The sequence below is a fragment of the Haliaeetus albicilla genome, chromosome 7 (genome assembly GCF_947461875.1).
Source record: "Haliaeetus albicilla chromosome 7, bHalAlb1.1, whole genome shotgun sequence".
Lineage (NCBI taxonomy): Eukaryota > Metazoa > Chordata > Aves > Accipitriformes > Accipitridae > Haliaeetus > Haliaeetus albicilla.
The window spans coordinates 17,506,069-17,525,358 of NC_091489.1; the positions used below are offsets into that span (position 1 = coordinate 17,506,069).

At 36.6% G+C, this 19,290-nt stretch overlaps 1 protein-coding gene and 1 long non-coding RNA gene across 5 annotated transcripts in view; one reads left to right on the plus strand and one right to left on the minus strand.

Annotated features, from left to right (window-relative positions):
- The window catches only part of ZDHHC14 (zinc finger DHHC-type palmitoyltransferase 14), a 115,314-nt gene that overhangs the window by 41,638 nt on the left and 54,386 nt on the right, over positions 1-19,290 (plus strand). The gene's annotated exons all lie outside the window — the stretch shown is intronic.
- Positions 1,858-10,391, minus strand: LOC138686076 (uncharacterized). Its single transcript, XR_011325396.1, has 2 exons — positions 10,196-10,391; positions 1,858-3,556 (listed from the first exon to the last, which is right to left on the minus strand). It is a non-coding gene; the product is annotated as an uncharacterized lncRNA (long non-coding RNA).

Consider the following 19,290-nt stretch of genomic DNA (forward strand, 5'->3'; position numbering starts at 1 on the left):
TGTAATTTATTTTACGTTTACTTAATTATCATTTGTTCACCTCAGTTGATGACTAAATGTGGAAAGAATAATGGTGGGACATGAGACTTTCATTGTCCCATTGCTGTTGTGGGTGCATTACACACTAGCTAGTGCCATTTTGAGTATTTGGCAATCTTTGTTTCAGCTCTAAGTCCTTGTTCTGTATCTGCCGCTGTTACTGAGCATCTGAATATTTAAAATCTTGTGGATAGAAATAAAAACAAGAGCCTCTTTGCTTGTAGCCTTGCATTTTGAATTTCTGCAGTTTGTAGGCCTGTCTTTGTATTCCATAAAGGAATATTAAAACCAACAGTTACTTTAATGGTATTGTTGATGTCTGTTTACCCTCAATGTTTATGAAGTTCTTAACTGAAAGGTTCTCTCAAAGACAAATAGCTCATCTTTTGTTAGGTGTCAGCTGAATGGTCCGACCATCTCTCAGCAAAAGAAGGAAAACACTGTTTTTGCTGGTTGGGTTACTTGAAATAAGAGGGATGTATTCCTTCTGCCAACTTCCTCAAATACATCATTTACATTTTGATATCTCTGTATCTGTAGCTGAACTTTGTGAACTCTCAGCAATTTAAAAAATGTGAGTAGCACTTTTCTGTTAAGCAGAGAATGACAAAAACACCATTCTTTCCAGAGTAGCGTATGACCATGGTAGTATGCTGGATTAAAGATGTAAACAGTTACACACACACCTGAAAACAAACACAGACACAAGGCACTGAAATATACCAAAAGCAACTGGAGCATATGATTTTGTAAGTTTATATCTACTTTTTAGTTCTGGTTCTGTTACAATCAATGTTTGAGCACTGAATCAAACCATAACCTGAGTTATGGTTTCAGAATCTTCTGTCTCCAGATTTTGGGAAATGGGCTGCATTTTTTTAAAAGATATTCCATGTCTCCTGAGGCAAAAGATTCACTTTTAAAAAGCTGCATGTTAGACATTCCAGGTACAGAATTTGGTGAGCCCATGACTGAAATAATACAATAGGATTTCTCAATCAGATAGATAAAACTATCAAGTTAGCTTTCTTTTTCTGGTTTCAGAGTCATACAAATACCATTCTTAGGTTTAATTAATACTCAGACTCTGTCTAGGGCAAATTGCTTCCAACTGTGGGGAATCGTTATTATAAAATTGTGTTAAAGGAAACATTTAAAATGAAAAGTAAAAGATTCAGATAAGCTGGAGTTCGATCTTCAAAATTTTTTTACTGAAATCCAGATAGACTAGATGGACTACGTTTGCTTATCTTTTTTCAGTTCATCAAAGGTAGATATTGAATAAAACTTTGTAGTTTATCTTTGTTTACTTTCTATTTCTTCTTTCTTTCAAAATGCATTCTAAAGCTTTTTTTTATGGTACTTAAGGCAAATTCAGAGTTCTATATTTGCCTGAATTGTTTTCACAAATGCAGTTATTTGCTGCTTGCTAGTTATATGGTAACATATAGCTAATTTCATAGTCCCATTAAAAAAAATCTTTCTACTTAATTTCTACTTTAATATGCCTCTTGTTTCAGTTTTCTGGATTATCATTCCCACAGTGGAGCATGGCATGCTCTCTAGGTTTCTTTCACATAAGATGTGGGCCTTTGCATGTCTCTCCACTCAGTCTTGTTAGCCTTCTTTCCATGCCTCTATTTTTGTTGATCTATTGTTTCTTGGAAACAGAGGCAAGACATCTGTTTGGATGCTCACCTTAAGTTATCTTTGATCTCTATATAGCATGAATGCACGCTTCTTCTCTTGTCTGGGGTTGTTATGCCCCCTCCACCCCACCTCACCCCCCAGTTAAAGAAGAGTGACAAAATTGTACTTTTTTTTTTCCAATTTCCTAATTCAAATGTTTATTTGAGCAGTTCTCTTTTTAAGCAAACAATTCTTGACTTCCAGGATGTAAATGTCTTGTATCAGTATGTCTTCCCTCAGCATTTCTGTTGACTTTCTGTTCAGTCCTGGTAACTTTCTTGAGATGCTTATTTGTACAGCTAATTTTGGATTTTGGGCACCTGTTTCTCTCTGTGCCCCTACCCCCAGCTGGACAGTTTTTGTGCTTTTTGACTTAAGAAATGACAAAGCCTCCTTCAGATCCAGGTTCTTGTGTTCTCCAGTTCTACTGTCTTTGTCCTTCTGAGTTGTGGGGAGGAAGGCGTGGGGAAATACCTATTTACTGACTGTTTTATCCTTTCATCTAACTTCAGTATTTAAAAAGCTGAATCACTTTATTATCAGTTTATTTTCTATGACCTGTTCATCTGTAAATTCCTTTCTACTATCCAAAACCAGATTTTAATTAGCATTGCTTCCTAGAGCAGTGCTTTTTGATTGAAGAAGTCTTTGTCTCTAAGCTACTGTTGGATTTTTGGTGTTTGGATTCTGAAGATAGTCTTTCCAAGATGAGGAAATTTTTGTTCCATTAATGTTTGTTCATCTCCCAGCCCAATTATTGCAAACCCTTAGTAGTACTGTAAATACAACCTTTTCAAACTATCATTTCCCTAAATGACTGAGCAAAGCCAATTCTCTGTTATCTAAGGAATCTGTATTTCTAATTGGCAAGATGTTACTAATGCACTTCCATATCCAACTGGCTTTACTTCTGTTTTACTTTACTGAATACCATCTACTCTTCAGCTTTGATGTGGATATTCCACTATCTTTTCCTGTAGTCTTTTTTAACATGCTGAATTTAATGTCCTGAACCAGTATTTCTAATTTTTCACATTGTGTCTTCCAGGCTTCATATATTCAAGTGCAAATGTCTGTTGTGCTCTCTAACCTCTCCTGAAAGAGCCAGTTCAGCTTCAGTTCTTTCATGAACTACTGCAGTGACTACAGCTCCCATCCGTATCAGACCCTCTGCTGTCCTTATAGCTGGAGAATTCTTTAATCCTCTGCTGTGTTTGTGTATCCCCAACCTCGCTTGGGTGCGGAAACCAAAACTCCGCTATGACTCTCTTAGATTCCAAGGATTCAAGATCTTCCAGGGTACTGACTTCATGTGAAAACAGGTTTAAGTTTAAGCTTGTACGCACAGGGAGTTTCCATATTTCTACCTAATGGTGCACTCAGACATTTTTGCTTTGGTCTGCAGAATTACACATAAATTAGCCTAAGTGGATTGTGTGATTTACCTATAGGGTATAAAGCCACTTCAACTTGCTTAAAATTCTGCCTTTAATTAAGATGATGCAACTCTGAGTGCGGATGAGGCCTGATTAAAATCCAAAGTGCAGTTGACAGTGTCTTTCCATTCTGCATTGTTAGACCGAGGGAAAAATGAGCTCCAGAAGAATTGTTACTAAAGTTGAAATAATTTAAAAGCTAGTCTGAGTGTCACCTGTATGACATATAAGAGTCATAATCTGAATATACTTTTTTAAAGAAGCATATTTTTGTAGACTTTATCAAGAAGATGACACTTGCTGGTCATTTTCATTGTGTTGATCCAATTTACTCAGTATCATGTCACTTAATAAAATGGTAGTGGTAGTGTGCAGATAGTTGCCAGGGATACCTAACAGAAAAGAAGAATCTTGGTAACAAAGGATTGTCTGTCTCTTGAATGTTTGCATTTCTTCAGAGATCTTACTTTCCTTGTTTTGAAGCTTGAGGCCATACAAGGACATACATTTTTGTATGGTATTCATCATTCACTGCACTTTTTTTTTCTTTTTCTTCCCCCTTCCCCTCCCCATTTCAGACTTTGCCATTGATTGCACAGTCACGGAGTGAGCTGCAGGGCAGAGAGGGAAATGTACTTTTCTGTCACTCAGAATTTGCTTTTGTTGGAGAAAGAAGCAGTGCTGAAAGGAACAAAAATGAAGCATTCAGTGCTGCATTGAAAATGCCTTACCTCCCAAAATGATTTTTCTCTCTTCATTATAGGTTTATAACACTGGGATATCGTTCTTTCCTGCCAGATTGAGATCATTAAAACTGCTGAGTTACAACATTCTTCTGTATAAAGGGCCTCTCAGGTGTAGTAGTCTCTGTAGTTGTTCCTCTGTTGAGCAAAGGGAATGGTCCCCTGGCTGGAGTCTGCAGTGTTGGAGCACTGAAGTGCTGGGAGAGGCTTGTTGCCTAACTAGGAGGAAAAAAAGTTTACATTTTTATTTGTAAGAATTGATTATCAGGATGCTTCCCTGGACAGCTGTATTGTTGCTGTCTTCTAAAAGATGCATTTCACCCTGAACACAAGGCACTGTTGTTACGGCTGCTATCCATGTCTCATGACTGACATGCATGGGAGGTAGAATGGCAACACTCGGGACTCTTGAACACTGGTCACGGGGATTGATCTGTTCACAGGAAAGGGCTGTGAACTAAGGAAAGCTATTATCCAACAGTTGGTTTTGGGGGAAGGCATTTTGGTGCTTCCCAGCTCAGATGATCAGTAAGCTTCACTACTTACTCCATTTGTAGTCCCCCTCCAGTGCTGCACTGTTAATCCTTTTCCAATTTAGAGGTGTTTGTGTCATCTTAAACATGACACTGAACATTTGGCTTTTGAATTAGGATCGTGTGATTTATTCTGTGTTTGCTGGAGTTGATTTGATCAACTGATACAGGCATTGGGAACAAATACAGATTTGTCCAGTTTCTTAAGTAAAGATTTCTAATAGTAAATGCCAGAGAGACTGACTTGGAGATGTGCTTTTCTTGCAAATAGAAGGTGCAAAATGCCTGATGTCTGTATTCAAGATTTAAAGAAAGCAAAAAATAAAGGAAGTTTGACAAGGTAGGGAATTGTTAACCATGGAATCATAGGATTATTTTATAATTTACTTAAGCCTAGAAATTGTCTAGTTATTGAAGTATTAGCAATAATAATATACTGTAATATGCAGAGTATGTATCAATTCCAACAATTTGACTGTCATTCTGTCCCAAGAAGGTTTCAGTTCTACTCAGTAAACTCATCGTGCAGCAAATATTTTTGCTTGACACAGAAGAAAATTGCAGAGTAAACTAATTTTATATTCAGTAGCAACAACTTCCATATAACACCAACATTTTTTTCATTATCTAGGAATCAGAGGACTTCTATATAACAAAATCAACAACGAAAGAAAGTAAGGAGCAAAGCAAGATTTCCCTTGTTTTGTTATGATGTTAATGGTAAAATTTGCTTTATCAGTGTAGTTCACATCTCTGCAGATGACCTGACCTCACTTGAATAATTATGTTTTGAAGAGCCTGAGTGGAATTGAGGCTTCTATTTGAAAAAGTTTTGTCTGTAAAATTCTCTGGAGTTCAAGAGTAAAACATTCAAAGGGTTAGGTATTTTTAAGTGCTTTGGATTGTTTCCTTCATCAGTCATCCTGATTATAAAGTGCAGTAACTATTGCTTAATAATGCCTATTCATATTATCTAGAAAAGTCTGTTGCTTTCCTTTAAAGTTTGTTATTAGATTGATATTTTTTTTGCAGGTACAGTGTTTATGTAGAATACTCCTGGGATTACAGATGTAACTTATAATGTAATATACTTACTATATTGTCAGGCTGGAGTTAGTCCTATGATGTGCCTCAAATTAAATGGAGGTGTCTGATTTTCCCTAAAAATATTTTGATGTTTTTCTCTGTTGTAGCTGTGTTTACAGTTTAACTGAAGATGATTTCAGATATTTGAAGGCTGGTGATTGACTATTCATTAACAGTCTAAAATAAGAGACAGACAAATCTAAACAATGAAAACCAACAGTTTTAAAAACAACCAATCATCTCACTTCTCACTCTAGCACATTTTCTGCTCTTCATTTTTTCCTGGGGAGGGCATCAGTCTGGTCTGTTTCCTCATTGCCCGGAACATTTGTGTCAGCACAAGGCAGGGGTGGAAATGACTGGACTGGCTGAGAGGAAGAGGAGCTTCAATTGGCACCATCAACAAAAAGTTACTCCCTCTCAGCATGTTGGTGGAGGAAATTACTTTGGTCTGTACGGACTACTGTTACTCTTCACAGTGGCAAACAGTTAATATCGGATTGTCTCAAGGCTCAGATACTGTCATTCTGAAAGTCTAGGGCTTTTTTAAAATGACGATACTTTCTTGGAACATGCATGTTTCTCAATATCATTCACTTACCTGAATTCTCCTTTTTGCTATAATCTCAAGAAACTTTTTTTTTTCCCCCAGAACTTCGAAGTAATTTCCTCAAAGTTATTGTCTAAAAAGTTGGACAGACATGCGCTGACTATATTTGGAAAGAAACTATTGCTAACATAACTGTCAACATCAGGTTCCTATTAAATGTTTTTGAAAACTAGTTAAGTTCTTGTCTAAACCTGAATGGTATCATTTTATAAAACAAGATTTAAATTTATAAAAGACAAACACCCTGCCTCTGTAGGAGGGGCTGGAACACTTCTGGTTCTGTATATTTTCTTAATTTCTTGTAACTGCAGTATTTTTTTTAATGAGAACTAATAATCAGCATAGTAACATATGGATTTACTATTTTGTCATCTTCCTTTTTTTTTTTTCCTATTGTATTGTGTAAGCCAATCTGTGTATCCTGTTAGTAATTATTTGTATTTCAGTATTGCCTAGAGATTCCAGCTGATTTGCTTGCTGCTTAGACAGTGTTTTTGTACAGTAGAGTCCAAGACCATCATCAGTGTTTATTGGCAGGAAAAAAACCCCAATAAAAATAAATAACTGGGGGGGATTTTTATAGTCCTACAGAGTTTGGCATATAATTGTTCTGTCGTGCTTGTGTCCTGGATGGGTATATGCTCCAAAAAAGCAGAGGGATAATGGAGAGGTGAATTGCCTTTGCTCAAGGTCACACAACAGATTCCTGGCTGCTCCAGGAAGACAACCTTACCAATTCCTGGTCTCCTGTCCTATCCTGTCCACTGAACTGTTTCTGACCTCTGTTGTAATGGGCTTCTCTTAGGTTAATCCATGCCCTTTTTGAGAGAAAATAAAATATTATTTCATCAACTAAAAATTAAGTCCAAAGCACACGTTCACTGTCCTTCAAGAGAGACAAAAGAAGCAAAGATGGATATTGTATTTAGCAACAGTTGGAGGACATGGTATTGTTTGTGCAATATTCTTTAGGTCTCCAGAGATTCTTTCCTAAGCATAGAAAGGCTGAGGAAGTGGAGGCATTGGCATGATGTTGAAGCAGCTGCAGAGGGTTGGCTAAGCTACAAGCATCTGAGTGCAGAGTAGGTCAAAAAATAAGGAATGTTGCTTTGTTGTTTTGAAAGAATACATAGTTTTAGCTAATTTTAGCATGAGTAGTATAATGTCATATACAAAATAGAGATGATTGCAATGTAGGGTTGCAATGTAGCACATTAACAACTGGGGGTTTTAAGCCATGTATTTTCAGAATATTTTCAATACTTTTTTTTTGGTAATGTAGACACTTTATTGTACCAGTTTGACTGTAATAGGTCACCTCTGGCCAGTAATGCTGCCAGGGCCTTTCTTTACACTTCACTTACACTTGTTGACTTCCTTATCATGGAGATTTCTTTTTTTCACTTTAGCCTTTAGTAAAGTAGAAATACTCCTTCAAGTTACAAATCTTTAAATTGTGTTTATAGATTTAAGGTTTAATTTAGCTCTTCAGTACCATGTGAGAAGCACCTTGAGAGGTTTTTGACGAGCAGTGTGCCAGCTTTTCAAGGAGAACTGTAAGGAAAAACAAAGGAAAGAACTTAAATCCTTTGCTTTGAACATCAAGTAATCAGTGAAGAAAAATAGTAAAAATAAAATAATAAAGTATTTGCTGCTGTTCAACTTTCCTTCTTAAAAACCTCAACAATTTTTTTGTCACTTTTGACTCTTCTATTTTAAAATTGTTTCATTTATTGCTCTGTTGTAGTTTTTAATATAGCTGTCATTAACATGCTTTTCTGTGAATATTATTCTTCATGCACTGATGTTCTTGACTGTGACAATAGGGACTGGGCTTCAAGGAAACTCCTGCTTAAAAGCTAACAGTAGGAACACAGATCATTCAGTTTATAGGCCTCCATTGTATAAGGTGTTCCCTTTTGTTTCTCTTAATATCTTGCTAGATATTACAAGTTTTGGAACACCAAATTGTAGATTCATTCCTATGGGTGTTTTAATTATTTTTGTCATGCGTATGTATGTATGTTTCCAGAAAAGGGAGAGAAGGGGTTAATAGAGAATAAATTAATAAAACCCTCTCACAGATTAGATTTATATTGGCACCTAGGTCCTATTATAGTCAATGCTGATCATGATCCTGAATGCTGTTTTTTTTCTGGGACCTTATCCTAGTGTAGGACAGGCATGCAGCACAAGCATTTACATTTTTTTAGGTTACAGATCAAAATACAGCTTAGGATGCTATGAATAATTATCACTGCTGTTGAGAAACAGCAGAGTGTGTTCACATTCGAAGAGGGAGATTTGTGCTGTCCTAAGGATGTTCACAGTGAGTTGATAATACCCTCTGCACAGTGCATGAGCCTAAAGCACAAGCCTGGAACTTGTGGCTGGCAGATGTGGACTGTTACATTTTAATGGCTGTTCACTGTTCTAATAGACTGAAAAATTGTAGAGAGCTCGTATCTTAGTATTTCTCAGTATCTGTGAGGAGTTGGACACCAATAACAGGGCTCATATGCATTCATAGCTATGAATTTTAATTCAAAGATAGTTGCATTAAAAATCTTTTTGGAGAATGGATGCAGTTACACTAACAACTTGGCATTTGCCATGCTGCTTGCTATTTTGAGGTTTGTAGGTTTTCTGAATAGAAAAACTGCACTCTGTACTCTTGCATATTTGCTTCTATTCCTCTCCAGCCCCAGTATTTTCTGCATGTCTTAAACAATTTAATAGGTGGTTAATATGTATTTGGGACGTAGAGGATATTAATGTTGTTTTGCAGTCCAGGACAAAATGCAATGTTTACAATTTTAATTAACATACATTTGAAATGTGGATTTCTCTCTAGATTACAGACTGTGGGTTAGGATCTTGTCTGTTATTTATAAGCTGTGTAGTCTTCAGTCCGTTTTTCATCTTTTCAGCAAAATCTTACTAGAATCTTCTGTCTGCTAGTGGGAAGCTTTAATTTTACAGACAGAATGGAAATGTATCTGACAAAGTGTCAAATATGAGAAAAGAATGGAAGTGGTCCAGTAGTAAGAATAATTTGGTTTATTACTTTAAGAAGGTCTTTAAAAAATAAACAAGCATGAGTTGAGTATTCAGTTCATCAAGAAGTTCAGTTCCCTGGCAGTGCTTCTGGACTTCAATTTGTGAACTTATTCACAGTGATACAGTAAATTATTTGGTGTGTTCTTCATACCAGTGAAACTTTGAGGGTTTGATCTTCTTCAGGCTAATGAAACGCTAGGTAGTATGTTATTGTTTAATGGATGTGAAAATGAAGTTTTGTTTTGGAGTGTAAGAGGACAAAATAATTGCTGTTGGAGGAATAAGTGCACATAATGTCATTAAGCTTATAATGTAAAGTTCAATGGACCTGAAATCAGATTTACAGGTGTATTTTGATTTAAGATTGCTTGATTGACTGTCCATTCTACTTTGCTTTTTTTTTCCTTCAGACAATAAAGAATTCTATACTTAATTGTAAAGCAGAGTAGTCTCCTGTGCTTTGAGATGAAAAGGATTTTTCTATACCTGTGAAGAAACAGAATGTTGTGCTTCTGGTCTGCCTTTTATTTGTAAAGAGAAATTACTTACTCTGCTGCAGTGTTGCATGTGTCTTTCATACACTTTGCTTTTTTACTTATTCATTATGGGCATTAGCTTAATGTTTATAACTAGGAGCAAGATGCACCAAGGTGTCTCCTTTCTGAACACATGTAGGCAGAAAATGCTATAAATTCCCGCTACATTGCACCTTTACATAAGAAAGCTATTGAAAAATGAAGCACATACTTGATATCTCCTGAACTTTGTTGTCATGTTTGTAAGGGCACAGAAAGAAAGGAGGAGGAACATGCTGGGCACTAATCGTTTCATTTAGTGCAACTATTTGAAGTAACATAACCAGCACACTTCTTATAGTTACATGTAGCTCATCTCTTTGAATGTAGTATGTTCTGCAAACCTGAAAGGCAAGCTTTTCCATAGAGAATGGACTTAATCAGAGGACAGGCTAGAAGAAAAGAGCAAAGGCTGCAGAATTACCAAATGCTGTATCTTCCTCTTGATTAGGGTCTGTTCCTGTTGCCGTGTGCAAATCCGCTGATTAGTCCAGGGTAGCAGCTTCTCTTCAAGTTCAGTTGCAGATAAATCAGGACACTGGTGGAGTGTTGTAAAGGCTGCAGCTCCCCTCTGGTCCTGTAGCACCAGGAGCATGTGCATTTGGAGCTGGCAGAAGGGCTTGGGCAGCCTCTGTTCCCTGGTGATCAGAGTCCAGCCAGGAGAGAGCCTGTGGAACTGGGGAGGGACTGGCCAAAGGCAGCAGTAGACCTGGTTAAAGACAAAACACTAGGGCAAATGGTGGGGCTCGTGATATTGGTGCTTGAAGGACTCGGTGGAACAGGTTACACATCACTAATTTACGTTTGGAGATGGTGCACTATGGAGATACAGGATGTAGCATGTTATGCCGTTTTATACAGCCAGTTGTTTGGGGTTTTTTTTGTAAGATAGTGGTCCCACAGTGGTGTTTTGTTTGTTGCTGCAATCCTGGTTTTATTTTAGCTTCTGTGCAATTGTTTTATGTATTCAAAAGATTTCCATTTCTATTTAACTAGCTGCTAGTTTCCTGTTTGTGCAAAAGTGCCAAAGTGCAGACCAACGGTTGGAGCAGTATTTGCATGGTTGAGTGTGTCTGGGAGAACTGTTTACATGTCAGCATCTGAAACTGGGAGGAGGACAGCAGAACATGTTTGACAATGGAAAGAAGGAGAGCAAGTCTTGTGTTGCAATTCCTTAGAGTATATTCTGGGAACAATGAAGTAACTGAGCTTTGCTCTGATTTTCACAGCTGGCTTGCCTTAGGGAGAGAGATCATGTTATTCCACTTGCAAAATCATCTACTAGGTGCCCGTATAAATAGTGGCAAAAGAAATGCGTTTTCAGAGGGGCTTGGAATCGTATTATATAGGTGATAACAGGTTGCATAATTAAAATGTTAGAACAAAAAAGTTTGAAATTTACAGTTGCAATGGATGTAATAAAGACCTTTTTTGCTTTGCTTCACCTTCTTGTGACGCTTCTTTTTAAAAAGCTTTTGGCAGTCTGACAAAAAGAGACAGATGTTGCATTGAAGAAGTAAATTACACTTTTGAAGAAGGGTAGCAGTAATACCCTGTGTTCGTTATTCTCCCCTACCTGAAATCCTGAAATGTAAATGTTCAATTTACATTAAGATTTGGGGTTTGTGGTAATTGCTGAACAAAATTGCAGCAGCAACTCAACTGGGAAAAGGCTTGCAAATTTTAATGAAATAGTAGAAAGCGAAATTTGCATATGAAAAAAATTTAAAACTGAGTGGGAATTTTAAATAAAATATTTTTAAGGAACAATGTAAAAACTGGGCATTTCTTTGTTCATCTTCCATTCACGTCTTGTTTATACATTAGCAGTCAAAATATTTAGTTACTGTATAGCAGCTAACTGTAAAGTAACTGTGGTTCTTAAGTGACTGACATTTGTGTGAAGAAGATAATTTTCTTAAATGTGGAAATTTTTTTGCTGTTGAACTTGCTACAGAACCTTCTGTGATACTCTCAACTTTTAACCATTAATATGGATGATTTTCATCCTTAGCTTTTAATTTTAGTTTCTTTTATAACTTCCTTTAATTGTATTTTTCTGTAATAGATATTTCTTGATGTAGATGGCTTAGGAAAAAATATGCTGGAATTTGTTTCCCTTATTTAAACACGTTATTTAAATCATAGAATTGATGTATGGTAGAAATAACTTTTCTTGAATTATACAGGTGTTAAGGGAATATGGAATTAATAATTTCAGTCAGTGGCCTTTCTTGAGAGGAAAGTGCCTGTTTGTGATATATTTGTGGAACTACAGAGAAAAGCATAATACAATAAAGCCACTGATTTTCAATTTGAATGTGCTTATCTAGGTTTGATAAGTATTTAATATAAAAGTATATACAGAGCATTTTAGATGTCTTCCAAAAAAAAAAAAAACCCACCGAAAAATTCAGACAAAAGTATTTCAATATTCAAACAGTGCAATCTTTTCTGCACACATCCCTGAAGATAATTAAATGCTATGACATTGTTAACTCTGGCGATTCAGAAGCAATTTTTCAATGTAGGGTATTTCTTAAACTTTTAATGCCTGGGCTTGCATGACTTGCACCCAAATCTCAGTTCTAATGCAAAACAGTAAAAGGCTATTCCTAGTTGTTTAAATTACATTGCTAACCAGAATATTTGTAGTGGTAATGCTTTCTGTCTAAAGCACTGTGTGCTTTATTTTTTTCCATGAAATAAAAGATTCACCTCAAGCTGGTCTTGCAATTTGTTTATATTTAAACTGACTCACTTTTAGATATGGAGAGTTGGCACTGATTTGGCATGATGTGTGCCAATTAGTTGCTGGGGTTTTTTTGATCTGAAGTAGCCTGCGGTATGCCAGTCTGTTTGTCCACTGAATGCTTAGTCTGGGATAAGAGAATTCCTGTGATACTGTGAGGGGGCAGTAGGAAAAACCAAAGGATGCCATTTCAGGTAAAACTCTCCCAACGGCTGTGGAGACCCACGCTTGTGAAGTTCATACTAACAGGCCTCTCAGGTCTTTGAGAAGGATGATCAAGTCGCTGAATTGCTACTGCTCAGCCCTGCTTCTTTTGGGGAAGAGGAGGTTAAACTCGCTTGCTTTTATGCTCCTCCTTGCTTTATGTTCCCAGGTGCTTTATTTATAACAATGTGATGTACACTTTTGATATGTAGTGTGGGCAGGATCATCAGTTCTCCACTTCTTTATAAGTAAAGGAGCCCCAGGAAGTGCTGTATCTGTGAAGCTCAGCTCTGTTTTTCAATGAAAGAGCAAAGGCTTGTATTGTAGTGGGTTCCACTGAGAAGTTAAGGTTTTAATATTTTTCCCCTGTATTTTACATTAAAGTTAATCTGTGTGTTTTATGCAAAAGACTTGCAATATGGAGAATTGTGGAGGGAAAAAGACACAGTAAAAAAAATAAATCCCTATAAGGCACTGGATCTGTTATTCTTAAGCTGTTATGACTGTGGGTGGGTTTTCATTTTGTGGCTAAGTCCACATAGCAGTTGAATGCCTCTGGAAATGACAGTTCAACTTGGTCCTGCCCTCTGTGTGTTCCTACCTGTTCACTGGCACTCATTACATCATACAGTGAGTGAAGTTGTTCAGGAAGCTGATCAAACAGAAAATGCATGTGTTTTTCAGAAAAGGGAACAGATTGAGAGCAATTCCTCCATTTTAACTCGGTGGTAGCCAGCTCACTTGTGCTTATGCAAGGGAAGTGATAGTAGAGTGTGGCCAGCCAGTGGTAGGGATTGCATTGACAGGCCTTTGCCCTTTAGCAGGAGCTAGGCTTTACATCTAGCCTTTAGACCTTATAAATTGTGCGGCATCAACACAAAATACTGCTCACTGAAAGCTCAGAGTCCGCTATCTGGCAGCAGCTTACTTGCATACGTTTCAATTTCCAGAGAATCCTGTGGAAAATCACCTAGAAGCTTGTACTCCTTCAGGGACTTTTTTGTGGCATAAGGCATTTCCGCTTTTTTTGTCCCTGTTTTCATTTCTGTTCATAAGTACTAGGGATTAACCTGACGGTTTAGTTATAAAATCACATAACAGGAAATGATAAGAAATAATAAGGAAGTAATATGAAGCATAACAGGAAAGAAAGTGTTCTATATGAGCTGTTTAAGAGAAATAGTAAGTTTGTGCATTTAGTGGAATTCATTAATTGGTAGTCTTTTACTATGGAAACCAGGCCTTCACTGTATGCAAAACCAGAGAATTACAGTACAAATATATTTTTAGCTTTTCAAGTAAGTAATTAGTCAGCGAACAGAAATTGCAATAATAAAGCAAGACTTTGATTTGCTGCATGGTTGGAAGCCATTCCCTTTTCTGAGTTTGTCTTTTGAAGATATGTCGTACTTGTGTTGGCCTTTCATAAAGAAACTGATTATTTGGCAAGGCTCAGGCTCTTGATGTATAGTTTGCTAGATATTCCCTATTTCCTTACTAACTTGCTTGGAAATTTCTGGCCAACAGTTGATGCAATCAAAATTTTAGAAAGTGTGTTTTGTAACACAAAGAAGTTCCTTCTCTGTGTAACAAAGCAATATTTAGATGCCCTTGTAGGAGCTTCAGTAACCACATCTGTTTTGCAGACAGGTTGGTTTTGCATTATGCATTTTATCTATCCCAGCTTTGAAGTTTGACAGTGGATTGTTAGAGTTAATTCACGCAGCAATAAAAATTGGGAGGTCGCGCAAGGCTATTACTTTGATAGTTGCCTATCTGCTGCATTAAACCCTTAAGATCTTTATTTGTAGAAGGGAGTTTGTGGTTATCTTACATAATTTCATAATCAACACTGCTGGCTTGGCTTCATCTAAACTCCTACATCCAAATCCAGCCAGTGCAAATCTGATTTCAATGGTAACGTGCTACAATTTAATGAAGTCTGTGCTGCAGGGAGTTCTACTGAACACTTGCTGGTTTGAGCAGGGGAGAGAGAGGTCCCTGCAGTCTTTCATTCTTGGTAATTGCTCATGTGTTTTGACATCAGCTTTAAAGACCAAACTGGGTCGGGTTTTCACATGAAACTTTGAAGACCGGTTGTTGAGCTTTTGCTGTTCAGGGTAACATTAAGCTAATTTTATTTTGTACTAGGTTTGAGAGAACTTCTAAGTACTTAATTTATTAGGTTTAAGGATCATGCTGTTCTGTAATCTGTGTGATTTCATCATATTAATCTTCTTTGGTTGATGTAGTAATTTCTAAGGACTGGTAGAGGCTGGGACACTTATGTACACAATATAATTACTATTATTCTGTATGTGTTCCCACTTAAAAATTATTTTTAATTAGAATTAATTTTAAGTGGAGTTACACCCAAGCAATATAACAAATATAACAGAAAAAAAATAAGATGTCTCTAGTACCATAAAATATAGAATAAACTAGTAAAACATTCAAGCAAGGTTAAAGGCTTCTTGTCTGAAACCATCCCATAAATCTGCATTTATGATTAGGGTATAGCATTTTAGATTACTACATTGAGGAGGAGGTAATATTCTGCCTGTTTCTTCCCTTCCTGCTGTCATTCTGCCTTTTGTTTGTTAGCTGCTGTGTTTTCCATAGTCTTCTCATGTTTGCAGCATTTCGAATTTCCTGGATTTGAAATGAAGCAAGTATTAGAACAGTGGTTTTTTGTCTTCTATTTTATCAAATAAGTTATCCAAACTGATTGACCATTCTGAAATGAGAGTGTATGATTTTAAAAAATAATTCAAAACACAAAAAAAAGAATAACAAAATAAACTTTTTTTTTAAGCAAATTTCAGATCCTATTGAAATTAGTCTGTGGTTTCCTTAATATCTCTTGAAAATTTTAGTAGGAATTTTAAAGGCTGTACAAAAGAATCAGGCAGATGTAGGAAACTAATGCAGAACTTCCCTAGCTAATCCTGTTAGGCATTCATGTAACATTACTTGGACTAATCTATACTCAAATTACATCACATTTTTTGTGTGCCAACAGCATGCTTGTGAAGAATTAACCATTAACTGGTTGATGCACTGCAAGTTGTTTCCTATTATAATTTTTCTCTTGCGTCAGACCTTTCTGTAGGTCTTTTAGTTATGAGGTTTCTTCAACTTACCTTTAAAATAAGGTCCTTTCAAAGAGGTAGTTGTAGGATGCTGGGATTTGGTGGTGGGGGTGGAGGTGGAAAGTACTGACTGAATAACTGATACATTCAAACATTCTTTGATCTTGTTTTTCTTCTAGCCTTTAAATTAAGTATGTATTCTTTTCTGTGGCATTGTTTTCTGCTGTAGCTATGGCTATACAATGGGAAAATTTTATACCATTCTTCTTACAATTCTGAGTGTGTTAAAACTGTTTTAATATCATAGGTGCAGTACCTTTGAAGTCATCTGTAGCAGGTTGAAGCCTGCATTATATGTGGCAATCCACGGTGCAGTCTTTAAAAGTGTTTCTGTGATTCTTTTTATACCTCCTTATACTCTGCCAACACTTTTCCTAATAGCAGTATGAAATGTAGTGTTCTCTAGTTGAGATTCTGTTGGAAAACAAGTAAAAAGAGGCAACCCTCCAAACCCTACAACAGTGAAATTGTTTCACTCTGATCATTTTCTTTGTGCCATTTATCCTACTGTCTTTGTCAGCCAGCAGCCTCCCAGGTTCTTCCTGTGCCCTCATGTTTTGCCCATCCTTGCATCTTCCACTGTCTGTGTTGTGGTCTACGTGCATGTCTTTGGCTGCTTTCTTTAAACTGGTAACTTGTCATTTGAAAAGTAAATTATAAGCCATTTTTGTTCTTCTAGCCCAGAGTCTTGATTTGCCTTTAATCTATCTATATGGGTATTCTGTTGCTGTCTTTAAATTGAAGCAGGTCAAGGTTAGAATGTGGTTTCACAAGAGGCAGTGGTCTGAATGAAAACCTTACTGACCGTTGCTGAAATGGAGGTCTCCTCCATCTGTCCCATGTTCCCTCTCGCTTTAGTTTTTGTGTGTGCTTCTGTCTCTTTTTTGTTGTGCTAGTATCAATGCTTCTTTCCAAGCATGTATTTGATTTGTTAAAGAGGCAGAAAGAGAAGTCAACAAAATGGTGTCAGTTTTGTACATTTTAGTAAACTAACTTAGCTCACAAGAGAAGCTGATGAAGGGCAGAAGTTTGGGACCGAGTGGCTTGTAGCAATGATGCAGTGGAGTTGAAAGGAAGGGGAAGCTGAGAGGAGCCATAAAAAAGAGTGAAAGGACAAACAACAAAACCTTTGCGTTAGTTTAGGGAAAGCAGCACAGTTTCATTCAGACGTTAACTTATAACATGTGGAACCAAACCCAGCGTTTGCAGCGCAAGCCTTCTTTCTTAGCATTGGACACCACCTGCACACCAATAGCTACTGGTATATTAAATAGGCGGTACATGCAGAAACATAAATTGATGATGTAGGAAGATGAACAGTAATTTCTTTCTGTATGTTACTTGGTTCAACTATACTTATGCTTTTCCTAGAGTACTTTTTTTTTTATATCTGCTTCAAAGAGGTTTTATGTTGATGAAAAGCTTGACATATAGTATCCTATTATCAGTCTTGCTAGCCACGCTTGTAGGGGTCTTTTGTTTGTTTTTTGTTTGGTTTTTTTTTTTTTTTTTAATTGGTGTAATTAAGTGTGATGACTACTATATCTTTGCATAAAATCTGTACTTTTATTGTTTTCTGCCTGCCAGGTTAGCAAGTATTAAGCGAGATCTCCAATTTCTCACAGGTATAAAACCCTGTGGGTTTTATGCTCTTTAGTAAGTGGTTGTGTTTGTTACAAATGTTTTTTTGTAACTACAGGGTTAGCCTCTCTCCAAGTTAGACTATCTCCAAATATCCATTACCCTACTGGAAAGATTTGTCATTTATTGTATCTCCCCATCAGTGAATAAAAATAATTGTTAGTGAACTGTTCAGGAAAGCCTTCATCTTTCCAGGAAAGGCCTTAAGGAGGCTTCTTTTCTTTCCTCCTCTTTTCTAACGAAAGAGCTTGAAAGTTGAGGACTCTCACAGTGTGTGCTCTTCAGTGGAGTTACTATGTGTATTTTTTTTGCTGATCTTGGTAGCCACAGGGAACATGGTTACACAGTTAAGAGGGCTGCTGGATGGTAAGAATTACTTTTGTTGTTCTCCTGCATCCTTTGTTCACAGGGATGATACTTGATAATTATCACTTAAATACTAGTGTGTTTTTATTTTTATCTAGCTGTGACAGACTAGTTGTCCAGCAGATTTTATTTCCCTCCTACATGCATGCAAACTTTCACATGATGCTTCAGAAAAGCAGCTGAGAAGCCAAGCAAAAAGCAGGGCTGATTTGCATAAAGCTCCTCTATTAATTAAGTCAAAACTTCAGGTTGTGTTACTGGTTACTGTGTGCAAATCCAAACACTGTTCCCTGAAGAAGCTATTTCCAGAATAACAATTGCTAGTGGGATCTGTGGCCAAGTAATACTTCCTAAAAATGTGTTTTCTGTGATGGACCTAGTCAGTACTTGCTATCATTACAGATACTGATTAAAAACAATTGTTTTACTGTGTCTAAAATGTAAACTGAGGATGTCAGTTCATGTCTAGTAGTTACCAAGTGCTGATTTAAAAAGGTTTGTCACTACTTGCTCTGTGGTAGGACAGAGATTTGTTCTGGAGCTCTGTGCTGCTTTATCGTAAGTGGTGCTGCAGGTGGGCAGTCCTCTGTGTGGGGAGTCCCTTTGCATGAAAGTTCTGAAGTTTGCTGTCAGGAAGTACCTGCTAAAGTTTACTTTAAAAACTCAATGAACATACCATCCAGAAAAGATATTTCTTGTAATATCTGAGGAAAGCTGATGCCTGAAGGGATGCAAACTTAATTGCAGCAAATTAATTAAGGAATTTGAACAAATATTGGGAATAATCTTTTTCTGTGTACAGTATTTGGCAATTCTAAAAGCAGTAACACTAAAACAAATTGTTTAAAATAATGTTGACTTAATGTAGCAGTACAAATAGATTCATTATATAAGCATGCAAATATAAATTATATAAATATGTAAGTGTTTTTCTACAGATGTATTGACAATTTTGAGCTGAAATCTGCATTTTTAATTTGAAGCCACTTGTAGTGGTTTTTTTAATAATGCAGGAGATATGAAGACATTTTTTTCCCTTTTTTTATACAGACATGAAAAAAAATGGTCTATATGGTATCTGATTTATTTATTTTTTTAAAATTAATTGATAGGAATTTGAAACATTAATTGGGCCTTTTTAAAGGATAGATATCATTGAGCTCTCTGCAGGCCCATGTAATATTATATGGTCTGTTTGTACGTAAGTCAGACAGATTGAATGGTTCTGCCTAGGCTTACTATCTGAATCTCTGTAAGGACTGGTTTCTCAGCTTGAAATAATTTCTGAATTGATGGAGCATTAGTGGGTTATTATTGCTAAAGATGACATCTTCGGTCTTTTCTACATTATTGCTGAAGTAATTGCAAGTGAAAGTTGATAAAATACAGGTTGTTAAATCCTGG